A 12931-nucleotide genomic window follows, 5' to 3' on the forward strand; every position below is an offset into this window, starting at 1 on the left:
CCCATTCACAGCCACTAATGGTGGTCGGTTCAACAAACAGCAATTGGCTGAATAGATACCATTACGCCACTTTATATCTTATTTACTTGCATGTGTAAGCCCAACAATAACACTTTGCTGGTAAAGCACAAGCCAAGTAGTGCTTTTTTCCGGACAAAATAAACTAAACAAAGCAAACTTCTACTCACATCTGTGACCAACACGAAATGTCACCCTGAAAAAGAAAATAGGCAGAGAACAAACATACACAGGGATTTATGATTTTTTTTTTTCTGAGCCAAAAAACCTGGAAAATTCCCTAAACTGCAAAGTTAGACTCTCCTCTTATCACTTTACCTGCTTCCTAATTTTCAGCTACACAGAGTCAGAAATGTTTTCCTGTTTTTCCCTTGGAACTGAGAATCTGTGTCATAGAAATCCCTGGGAAAACAATTTTTCAGAGATGGAATTGTCTTCCATATTTTAAAAAGTGTTCATTCTGAAGCCAGGATTAAGGTCTCAGGCAGGACAGGATTCAAAGGATTCAGTGGTTTTATATCACTCTGGGATGGTTTTGTGCTGCTGATCAGATTTTAGTTGTCATTAAGAGTACAGGTTTTTTCAACTTAAAAAGCAGGAAAGCCAATGAAGAAATGGAACTTGTAAGGTTTAAAAGAAAATTATTGAAAAATTGTTGAAAGAAAATTTAAAGTTTAAAAGAAAATTTACCTGATAACACCCACATGGAATTGTAGATAATGTAGTTACAGTAAAAATATATATATTATTAACAACGCATCTTTAAAAGTCTTCAGTGAGGTTTGGTTTCTCTTTTTTTTAAAATTATCATGTAAATTCTCAAAGTGAAAAACACATTGATGGATACAAGTGAGATACCATTTCACCCTTGTCTAAAAGCCCTTTCCTTTCATCTTTCTTTGAACACATCTTCAACCAGCACGGATCACATCTGCACTCAGCAGTGACACGGAAACAGAGGCTAAAAGCCCTGGAAAAAGAAACAGCTTGGGTTAGTGAATGGCATGGGAACTCATATGGCTGGAGAGTGCTCAAAAACCTCAAGCTCCTCTGTGAAAACTGTGCTATGAGCAGCCCAGGCCGCTGCCAGCCCTGGCTCAGCAGGGTCACCACACACCCCACACAGCAGGGCCAACACCACCCCAAAGGCCCCGGAACACCCACAGGTCAGCTGGGCACCAAAGCCATTAAGGACTCCTGCTGCCCTGGGAGCCCACTGAAGGATTTTAGCAACGGGATTGTGCATTTCCTTTCCTCACCGCTGTGTTTTAGTGGAACGCGACTGCTAATGGAAAGGCCATTGAAGGGTAAAATAATCAAAGGATCACCCTCGTGCTCCTGAGAGAATACCAGTTTGTGATTCCTCTCCTTGGAGCAAACAGAGGCAGAGGGAGGGGGGTGCTTGTCCAGAGTTTCTTTCCTGTTAATCCCAGCCCTCTGGATAACTACAGCTATGGCAGAAGAATAAACCAGCACATAAAAACTGCCGACTGAAAAAGGACCAAGCTGGCATTCCTGATGAGCTGCCCTGCATGCTCCTCAGCTGAAAGCTGCAATTACAGCCCTACAGTGTAAATTCCAGTACGTAACAACATAATCTTTGTTGATGACAACTAATTAAATTTCTTTTTTTTTTTCCCTGCACTTTTTTCACTCCACTTTAAAAGCACACTCATTATATTTACCTTTTCTGAGTTTCTGGATGGTTGTGAAGCACAGGCCTGCTTCCCACTGCAGCTTCTGCAGCCTTACAAATCCTCATATGTTCTCATTCTTAAACATTATTATTCTTCTCTTGACACATTCCTTCTATCCAGCACATTCAGGTGCAGTATTGCTCATCCTCATCTACTTCTGCAGAGCCCCTGAAAATCATTGAAATACTAGAGGGGGCAAAAAACCCAAAATATTATTTAAAATGTACAAAATTTGCTTTTTAATAAAACATTATTTATGCAGGGGGCAACTACAGTACACATGACACTATTATCTCCGCAAAAAAATACTTAATGTGTGTCCTCACCCCATTCTAATTTCCAAATTACAAAGCTGAAGACTTCTGCTGCTGGTAATTAATTCTTTGCCTGTTATTAACTCAAACACTGATGCCCCTTTCATTAGGTTACACAGGTGCAACTTCAGTAGCAGTTTGTCTGCATAAATAAATAAATTATGTGTTTTGACATCACTGCGTATTTGGCCTTGATATCCACAGCTGAATAAAAGGCAGGAAAGGGCCCTGATCTCTCCCTGTCTGGAGAATACAAACAGATTGAGAAGTGCATCACCTGCACATGTTATTGCAGCAGCCTTCCCTTTGTTGTCAAACTCGACTCAGATTCATTTCAAAATATCCAAGTCCAAACCTAATTTCTGGCAGGACCTACAGGATCAAATACGTCTCCTTGGCATTCATTTGCTGCCAGAGAGCCTCCAAAGGACAATGAATGACAGCCAAACTGATTATCAGTTTCAGTGAGCGAAGGTCAGTCAGTGCAGCATCTGCCTGGCTGGTACATATTCATGTGCAGCGCTCGGCTCATCCAGAGGTCACAAAAACTCACAGAACGAACAAGATCCCACTGGAGCCCTCTGCTTCCACAGGCATACAGGCACATCATTTTTTTCTCATTTAGTGGGTTTGTTTTTTTTTTTTTTTAAATGACTGACTGAAGGAGCTACATAGGTCAAAATTAAATTGGATTTATTTTCTCTTTTTTAGTTTTTTTTCTTTCCTTTAATTGAAAATGCAAAGGTAAAAAGAGAAGGATGGCAGGCATGGTATAAGAATATTTCTTCTATCTATTATAATCCATTCTGATCCACTGACACAAAAAAAAATTATTATAATTCTTCAACTACCTTCCCCATGGGGTAAAAAAGGCTACTTAAATTTTTTTGATTATCACAAGACAAATTAATGCATCTCGGTCACAGATTATTGACGAATATACCTGTCCCTTGTTTATAAAAAACTAAGCTTAAAAAGGACAGTTGCAAGTCATAAAATTTAATAATTAACTTCTACCAAAAAAAAACCTCAAATGCAGTTGGAAGTGCTGTGGTTCCTCTGCCACGATCTAAGAGAATGCCCTAGTCCCACCATGAAGGACTTAAAAAAAAAAATAATACTCCAAAAGCATAATGAAACTGTACTACTTGAATGAATCCATATCTAAATCTTAAAACTTGAAAAGATAAATTTGAATTCAGGGAGGCCAAAAACAAATAAGTTTCAAAACACATTTTACAAAAGTCAGAATTTTGGCTCTGGAAAATTGGAAACACAATATTGTAAGCATGGAATAACTTATAACAAAAAGAAACACTAACAAAATGCAGTATTTCTTCTGCTGACACCCATTGTGGTTATGTTTTGATTATTTTGGTTTCAAAAGTAGTTTTCTTAGTTTGGGACAACATTCCTGAAGTTACGGTCCTAATATATTGTTATCCAGTATTATTATTACCATATATTAAAATAATAATATATTCCTATTTTATATAATATTATTATATAATTCCTATTATTAGATTATAATTCCTATAAACTAATACCCTGGAGGGATATTCCTTTACAACAACCTTTTTATTAAAGATACAGATTCAGTAGATCAGTACATTCAACATACCTCAAGCAAATTTGTTTTCCTGATCCAAAAGCCCTGACAAGGATTCCCAGACATAAATCAGGGAGTGGAGCCCCAGTGTCTGAGTAAGAACTGCTCTGTCCAAAGCACATTTTCCACCACTGCCCTGGGATGTGGCTGTGCAGTTCCACAACATCCTCAGCACCAACAAGCAGCCCTTCGACACCATGAGAGACAATCCCTGTCACAAACACAGAAAATTCCAGAGTTCTTACTAAACATGGTTTTTCTAACATCCCCTTTCTTATCACCACTTCTCATTCCATTTCATGCTTTCCCAATACACATAAAAATTAGGGAAAATTCTGTACATCAACACAGGACATGAAATGCTTTAGGCTCTTTGTGAAGACTGAAAGAGGCAAGGAAGCATTCATTACATGGTAATTAAACCTGAGCTTTTAACAGCTACAAATTCCTCATACTCAATTTTGACACAGTGAAGCAACAGGGGGAGAACGCCTAGGTGCAATTAGAGCGTTACCAAAACAGACTGGGAAAGACATCAGCAAAAAAGACAGGAGTATTTGTGTGAAGTCGCTCCAGTAGATGGGCTGCAGAAATCAGTTCCATAGGCATGGGAGTCACTCTAACTCAAGCTGTGCCTGAGGCAACAACAAAAAAGTTAAAATCCCTCAGTCCAATTTTCTATTCCTGCAACAAGTTCATATTTTCTATTTTTATGTTATATTCACTAAACACAACAGAACCAAGAGACAACAAGGTGAGACATGGAGATGAGGTCACAGCTCCATTTGCTGTGGACAAAGCACAAAAACACAGCAAGAAATATTCTTTCCACGAAGTCAACGTGCCAAAGAAAATATTTGTTATAATTAGCTTAATATAATTTCACATATACACCATACAGCTTCCAAGTGCTCTGACTGAGAATGAAATGAGGAAGTTTATTTTTTAAACAGCTGTAGCTTTCCACCCACAAAGTCCTTAATGCAATACGCAAAATTTCATGAAAATTTTAATTCCAAGAGAAGATATTTTGGTTTCCACTTACAGTAAATTACATGAATGGCCTGTTCCTTGAATTTTTATCCTTCAAATAAATTAATGAGCAGCTTTAATTCATTAGTAAATACCAAATATTTGTTGTTAATGGTCATTTCCTTGTCATTGTCCTGGATTATATCAACAGTTTATTAGAGCAGGAAATAATGAAATTTGTGATTCATAGCTGTGTTTATTATAGTAAATTCCAATTAGTCTGTAGATAGTGTGTTCCACTGTTGTAGCTGCTTACATAAACATATCATAGGAGAAAGATGTATAACATAAATTGAGGAATGCAATTGCAGGAGTCATCTCAGCTCCACAATATTTCAGGAGTGCTCTATTTAGCAAGGATTACCCAGCTGGAAGAACAGGAAAACAAGAAACTGTGACTATCAGGGGAAGGGAGAGGTGGAAGGAGAGGAAAATGTTCTCAAGTAGAGTGAGGAGCAGTTGGGGTGAAGGACAGGAAGGAGAAAGAGCTGAAAGGAACAGGAGAATTTCACACAACAGAAGAGTGCTGCATCTCGTGATGTTGTATCCCAGCTGATGTCTGTATCCCTACAGCTCATTAATCAACCCTTCCATCCGAGGAATTCTGCTTTTTCCTATGCCAAATATTGTGGGGCTTGGGGGCTGGAAGGGAGTTTTCATAAAAAGCCCACATGAGATTTTGTCATTTATTTCTCAGACAGAAAAAATGGGCTTGATTCCCCTCTACCCATATTGCTTTACCCACACTGTTTGCAAAAAGAACATTCTAGGTTGAGAGCTGACCTGCAAGAGCCCAAAAAAGGTTTCAGCTTAACCACAGGCACAGAAAGCATAGCTAGCATGGCTAGGCACAGAAGTGGCTGAACATTTCTTACTGAAAATTTATTATACAGAAAATGGTTTCTCTGCCAATTTTACAGTGAAAAATACAGATTTCTACAAGCCTCTGAAAAGATAATTGTATATCAGTGATAATGCATTGGAAAAAAGGCCTTTTATCTCTTTTCATCTAAATCTCCATTTTTCAATATTGCTGAAAAAGTGTAACTTCTGAGAAACGTGAGTAAAGGCATGGAAGATGTGCTATTGAGCAATGGTCCATTGAAAAATGAAAAAGTGATGAGTTCACCACTCTGTTAAATAAGAAAGCCCTCTCCTTCTGCCTAAGAGATATTGAGGAGTCACAGTCATTTGCCAGCTTTCAAAAAACAGTTCTCTGCCATTATTTGAAATTAGATTATTAAGCATTTCTTTCCAGAACCATAACTTCAGGGACCAGACTCTATATACTCCAGCTTTAAGCCTTTGTCAAAGAGCTGCTTTTACTTAAACACAGGCAAACTATCTGGTCACACATTTCTAGAGCTGGACACTTGATTTCAAAATCCTTTTAAAAAATTACATATATACTTACTTTTATGCTCCAGCCATTGCCTTCCATCACCAAAATGCTTTGGGAATGTAGCTGTAGGCAGCCAGAGAGGAAATTTATTTTGTCTCTCCCAAGACTTTTGGGTCAGATGCTCCTGTCCATGCTTCCCAAGCAAAACTCCAAATCTTGAGCACAGTTTTTATTCTAAAACTCAAGACTCTTGCTCACATGCTTAACTTTAATTATTTCCCAGGAATTGGGGAAGACTACTGGCAGCAGGTTCTCACCTGCTTACTCATGACCAGCATAGGAAGGAGGCCATAGATCAGATAAAGTTATGCTGTGTTTGTTTAGGAAATAGGTTTGGATTTCAGTAACATCTGCAGTCATATGAGCTCTTGCTCTTAAGCTAATGTGTAGCAAAAAGCACACTTTAACTTTTTTCACTTTCAGCTGAAAAATATATAAGGAAAAATTACTCTAAGCTAAGCATTCTGTTAAATCGAAAAGTATTTAGTTGAGTCATTTATATGCAGTGCATTAGGTCAAACAATTTATTTTTTTTATGGTTAATTACAACTTTTGAAGGAAATTGTAAGGCCTTCATATTGTGTCTCTGCTAATAATTACCAGTAATGTGATTAAATTCATGTTTAATGCTTATCTAAATTAGCTCATTAGCTTTATGGATGTTTGAAAACCACCAAAGGCTGAAAAATATTCAGTTTTCATTATAGAGCTGATACTGATCTCACAGACTGTGGCTACCATATTCATTACTCTCTGTATACATAGTTCTGTATGGAATACCACTTGTTTCAAACCAATTATTATGCAAATCCCAAGGCCTTGCTTGACACTCCCTGGTGACAATGAAACCTTGTTTGGCTTAAATAATCATTTGGGAGCCATTTATACTAGGAATGAATATTACAGATTTTGTATAGCAAGGAACTATATTTTCTTTCATCAGAGAGTAACAGGAAATAGCAAATATCAATCTGAAGAATAATTTTAGTTTGCCTGCAAATAAATTCTAGTGCTTCAATGCCTTTTTCTGGTGTATGTGTTGAGAGATGAAAATAACAGATTGCTTTAAGTTAGTCTTGTTTATGCTTCCTATTTTTCTTATACTGAGAAAATTAACATGGACTGATTTCAATGGCATTACCTTAAGTTTGTTGCAGTCCACACCCCTAAAAAGAGTATAAGAAAACAATAAGAAATATTTTAAATATTTTTGGAATCAATAGTTATGAAAAAATTATTAATTCCTAAAGCAATTTACATCTTGTAAAACCATAGAAAGTACACAGTTACAAAACAATATTATAAAATGGTTTTTCTGAGGATATGCAATTAAATATATATCTAACTAAAGTTATTAGTGATATGAAAAATTTATTGGTTTTATTTTGTTTCTTTTAAGGTAACAATTTGGGTTTTAGTCTGCCTGACTTTTTGAAGGTGATCTGAATATTTTTCTTAATTGACATGTGGCCAAACTTTAATCTGCATATGAAACAATCTTTAGATGATAAACTCCTTAGAGTTTCTTTAGAGCAGTTGTTTAAAGCATAGATTTTGGATCAAACATGATTTTTTATCAAACCCTTTTTAAAAAAGAAAATTTAGTATCGTGCATGTTGCAACTGAATTTTTTTAGAATATACGAGTACTGCCTTGCCAAAAAGAAAAAAAAAAGGCAACTTCATTGCATTCATTAAAGCTACAAATTAAGATATAATTAAGTAGATTCCTTCTGGCAAAGCACTGTGACAAATTGATGGAGGAAAGCTTTTTCCTCCAACTTCTCCATAGTCAGGAGAATATTAGCTGTATTAATAGTGATACATCAAAATGTCTAGCTGTGTAAAACTGTCATCATTCAGAACTGCTGACACATGAGTTTGTTATTAGATAAGACTCTAAACTTTTATTTGCTCATTTTCTCCTCCAGCCAATACTACTCTTTCAATGAAAAAAGGCGAAATTAGTTCTGAAACCCACAATAAAGTAGAACTGTTAAATCTTTTCCCCTTTATTATCATTGGTTTCCACATTTCAATACTTTTTCTTCAGAATAGATGTTGTAAGTGGCATATTTTAATAGCCTGAATAATTTCAGAGCCAAAATACCAACCCAAAAAAATCCTGTAGTGAGGTAGAACAGACTCTGTTGTCTAATAGCCATCACACTTCAAGTCACTGTAATTGAAATGTGATCCACATAACCATGGGAAAACAAAAATAAATTCATCAAAATTACTCCTCTGGCTGATGAAGGTAATTTGTCTTCGACATCTGTAAATTTCAAACCCAGAACCATATTCCCTCTATGACAGTTCTCTTTCCCAAGTGAACATTAAACCCAAGACTTCCTGTTGTTGCTGTGTAGGTCAGCAGCACCTGTACTGCAGGATAGCTCACATTTGGCAACCAGGAGTAGTCTCTTAATCTTCTTTAAAACACTTCAATTTACAAGTAGTGATTATTTCAAAAATTAGTGAAATTCATATCGCTATCTTCTCATCCCTCTCTGCAATGCGGAATTTTATAAAATCTAAAAACTGTGATCATGTGATGCTTCCCTGGCAAGGATAATTTCTATCTGTAGTAAAATATTCTCAAGCAGTAGAGCATTCATTGGGACCCAAACTTCTCCCCAAGGACAACAGTCCATCTCTTATTTCCAGGTTCAATTTCCACTGCAAGTGGCTTGGTTTTTTGCTATTTGTACAATGTTATCATTTGTAAATTAGAGATGGTGTATATATGTTATCCTTCAAATAAATTATTCCAAGCCATTCCATTTGTATGGTTATGCAGCCAGGAAACCACATAAATAAAAACCATGTATTCTGCACGGAGCGTAAAGTATATTGCTCTCACTCAAGCCTACATTTGTGTTTGGATGGAATCACAGAATATTTAAAGGTCACCTCATCCAACACCCTACAAAGAGCAGGGACATTTCTTCAGAGCCATGTCCAGCCTGACCTTGAATTTTTCCAGGAACAAGGCATTACCACCTCCTTGGACAAACTGCGCCATTTTCCTCACCCTCATTATAAAAATTTCATCCTTATATCTAGTCTAAGCCAACCCTCTATCAGCCTAAAAGCATTACAATTTGTCCGGTTACAACAGACCCTGCTCAAACACCCATTCCCATCTTCCTTATTAATCCCCTTTAAACAATTAAAAACCACGATGTTTTGGAGGCTGAAGAATATTTTTGGCTACAACAAGACACCTAATTTTTCATTAATGTGCTAAAACATTTCCTAGAAAAAGATGTTTGGCTTCCTCTTGGTTGAAGACATATCATGGTGTCAGGGAAAACTCTTTGGTCTAGGTAAAGGGAGAAATAATATATTTCCCAATATATTACATATATTGGGAAATCTACTACGATGAGCACACCATACAAAGATACTCAATACAAATTGTGAAATACCAGGACAGGACATGGAGACACAAGCTGAATATTATCATATAGAAAACTAAAGTCTCTCAACTCATTTCACCAAGCTGACATCAAAAAAAATTGCATATCTGTTTATTTTAAATGCTCTACTCCAAGGACAAAACTAATGAAGCATTAATAGTTTTTATAAATCTTTAGATTTTTATGAGAAATGTGAATCTTAATTTCTTGTCCTCTCTGAAACCAATATATTTTTTGAAAAATTAGTTTCTGGCTAGATTACAATTGCACTATACAAAAAGCTCAATGACTTTTGCCTTGAAAGATAAATATTTCTTCCTGAGACATGTTAACAGCATTTCCTGAAAATTATTCGCTGTATACACTGGTGATATAAGTTTGGATTGTCTGACTTATTTCCTTATTTATAAAATGCTATACTTCTATTGCCAAAACAGGATTGTAAGGGATATGTTCTCCAGGCTGACTCCTCCAGTTAGTTTCCAATTCCATCAGCATTCATGATAGGCCCATTTGTACTGGACTGCCAGAGAACACAGAGCATTTCCTGCTGTTACCAGCAAGAATATTTATCTTATCACTGTGCTGAACCTCGAGTTTACCTATTGAATGGAATATCCTGCTCTCACCTCTAAAGCTCAGTCATCTCCTATACACCTTCACTGAAAAATGAAACCACAGGATCACAGTTCAGTAATGAATGTGCAATAACTCATAGAAATAATTGTTTCCTAACCCTAGACAGCAGGTACCTATATTTAAATAGCAGAGAAAGGTTTAAGTTATTGTTAATTATGTCTCAAAGGAACATTTTTAATTTACAATATTTTTTTTTTGATCTGTCAGAACACTAATGTATCAAAGATCAAGTAGGTTCTTTTTTTTTCCCCCCCTCTCCAGGAGATAATTACATACTCTATGCTAATCAGCAGATTTGGGGAGCTAATATGAGCTTTTTATCCAAATCACAGGCAAGTAAATGCTTAGAAAATAGTTGAATCTTATATGGGAGAACATATAGAACACATAAACACATAACACCCCCTTAATTTTGGATCATTATACAGGTGTAATTAATGTATTCATATATGCATTTTCCTAAACATGGTATAAAAACTAAGAAAAACATTTGTCCCTAAAAATTAAAAGGGTTTCAATACAAATGAAAAAAAATTAAGAGAAGATGTTTGATGCGTTAATTGATTTCACTTCTGCAAGTATGACTATAGCAGAAAACAAGAGATCCCTCTGAATAGCTGGTGGCTATTTGGCTCTGAGCTGGTGTGCATTAACGGGTCCCAAAGATGTGCAACTATTCATTGGAAATTCAAAAAGCCTGCATAACACTATCACTCTCTAAGAAATACATCTATTGTAATAAATATCATTCATCATTTGATAGTTCACGAGTGTTGATTGAGAACACCTCTGCCTAAAAAAACTAAATTGTATTGTGATAGTTAATTTATAGATATTATAGGAGTAAATGTATATGTGAGTGCATTATTTAGTCCTTATTTAGCAGTAACAGGAAAGTTACTGTGCTGTAATTTATTCATCAAAGCAGGGCAGGTACCAGCAATTCCAATACCTCAGTGCAATTCATCCCTGTATTTACATGAACAACATCTGCACAGCAAGCATATCAATTATAGATGCGCCAAGCAAAACAGAATCCAGTCTGCTATGGCAACTTCAGAAGTAATGATTTTATCTGCTTTGACTCTTAGAATCTCACTCTCGTCAGTGTTTGCACAGGTTTCCTTTTTGATTTTCAGAATAAGTCATGGCATCTTGAGCTGGGCAAGAGCACCCGCTAGATTGTGCTGTACACTCGAGATTGCTCACAATGTATGTGTGGATAAAAGACTGCAGCAGGGTCTGTCTAGCTCTAGATCTGAAGCTCAGACACAAGTATTCTCTTTTCCATCTGTAGAGCAGAAAGCACCACAATCCCACAGTGCACTTTATCCTGCCACAGACAGAGAACCTGCTGGGATGAATTGGAAATGCACAGGAAAGCTGCCTCAGCCTCCCAGCACTGCTGAGCCTGTCCCCCCAATGCCAGCAAATGTGGAGCTGCTGCTGGCAATCCTCCACATTTAGCAAAAAGAACAAATAAAAAAAAAAAAAACATACCCTTTGGATGCTGACACACCATGACATGAAACAGAATAGCAAAATCAAGTCTTACATTTACACCAGTTGCTTCAAATTTGTCAAGCTGCTACTTTCTTCACAAGTAATCATGGTGGTGTCTGCAGGTCCCCAGGATGAGTGAAGAGATGAGAATCTTGACTCCATGCTTCAGAAGGCTGATTATTTTATGATATATATATATTATATTAAAAGAAAATTGTATACTAAAACTAAAGAGAAAGGAGACATCAGAAGGCTAGAAAAGAATTAAGAATAAAATCTTGTGACTGCCCAGAGTCCTGACACTGCTGGACTTGTGATTGGTCATCAATTAATAACAACCACCTGAGACCAAGCAAAGATGCACTCAACACATCCCACAGCAGCAGGTAATTATTGTTTACATTTAGTTTCTGCAGCCTCTCAGCTACCCAGGAGAAAAATCCTGACAAAAGGATTTTTCAGAAAATATGTGTGTGACAAGTAATATCACCGCACCTAGCAGAAATACAATAAATGGGATAAAAGGGAAACAAGACTATGCTTACTGGGGATTTTCTTAAATTATCTGCATTTTCAAGGCATTTGAGAAATTAATATCCTAATGTAAGGGAGAATAACAGCCTCATTTGGAAAAACAATTTTGCCAAGTGTCCCACAAGTCTTTGGGTAATAAAGAGAAAAAAAGCCATTGTTGCAAACAAATAAAAAGGGGACTTGGGTGGGAACTATCAGAGGAAAAAGAGGATTGGTAGCATGTGTTTTACACACCAGCTACCTCAGGACAGATCCATGGATCTGGTAAAAACAGAAAATTTCATAAATACAGAGGTGGGGAGAACAGTAATTGAGAAAGCATAAGATCAGGTTCATGTCTGAAGTTTGAAACAATATTTGCCCATGGCCATAGGGCAGGAAAGAGAAGGAAATAAAAAGAAGACAAGGAGGCTTTGCAAAAAATCTTGAACAAGGACTGAGATGAAGAACCTGAAAGAGATGCATACAAACTGCAGAGCACAAAAAAGGCACCTTCTGATGTGCTCCTTGTGAATCTGGAGCTGCAGAAACAAAGATACATAAAAAGGAAGGGGAGTATAACAGTTATGAACACACCAATTTTCTATGCAATATGTGTTGGCTTTATTACAGGATTTGAGATGTGCAGCCACCAGAACATCCACTTAAAATGCTTCCAAGTGATGCTTACTGTAGCATTTGCCCAAAGCTATCAGCAAATATTTATGAAATGCACCAGCTGAGTAAGTCCAGTAACATTTTGTACACAAAAAGGGTAAGCTG

At 36.7% G+C, this 12931-nt stretch overlaps 1 long non-coding RNA gene across 1 annotated transcript; it reads right to left on the reverse strand.

Annotated features, from left to right (window-relative positions):
- Positions 1 to 394: 394 nt before the first annotated feature.
- On the reverse strand, positions 395 to 3767 carry LOC132086506 (uncharacterized). Its single transcript, XR_009420415.1, has 3 exons — positions 3651 to 3767; positions 1704 to 1901; positions 395 to 988 (listed from the first exon to the last, which is right to left on the reverse strand). It is a non-coding gene; the product is annotated as an uncharacterized LOC132086506 (long non-coding RNA).
- Between the last annotated feature and the right edge of the window lie 9164 nt (positions 3768 to 12931).

The sequence above is a fragment of the Ammospiza nelsoni genome, chromosome 2 (assembly GCF_027579445.1).
Source record: "Ammospiza nelsoni isolate bAmmNel1 chromosome 2, bAmmNel1.pri, whole genome shotgun sequence".
Taxonomy (NCBI): domain Eukaryota; kingdom Metazoa; phylum Chordata; class Aves; order Passeriformes; family Passerellidae; genus Ammospiza; species Ammospiza nelsoni.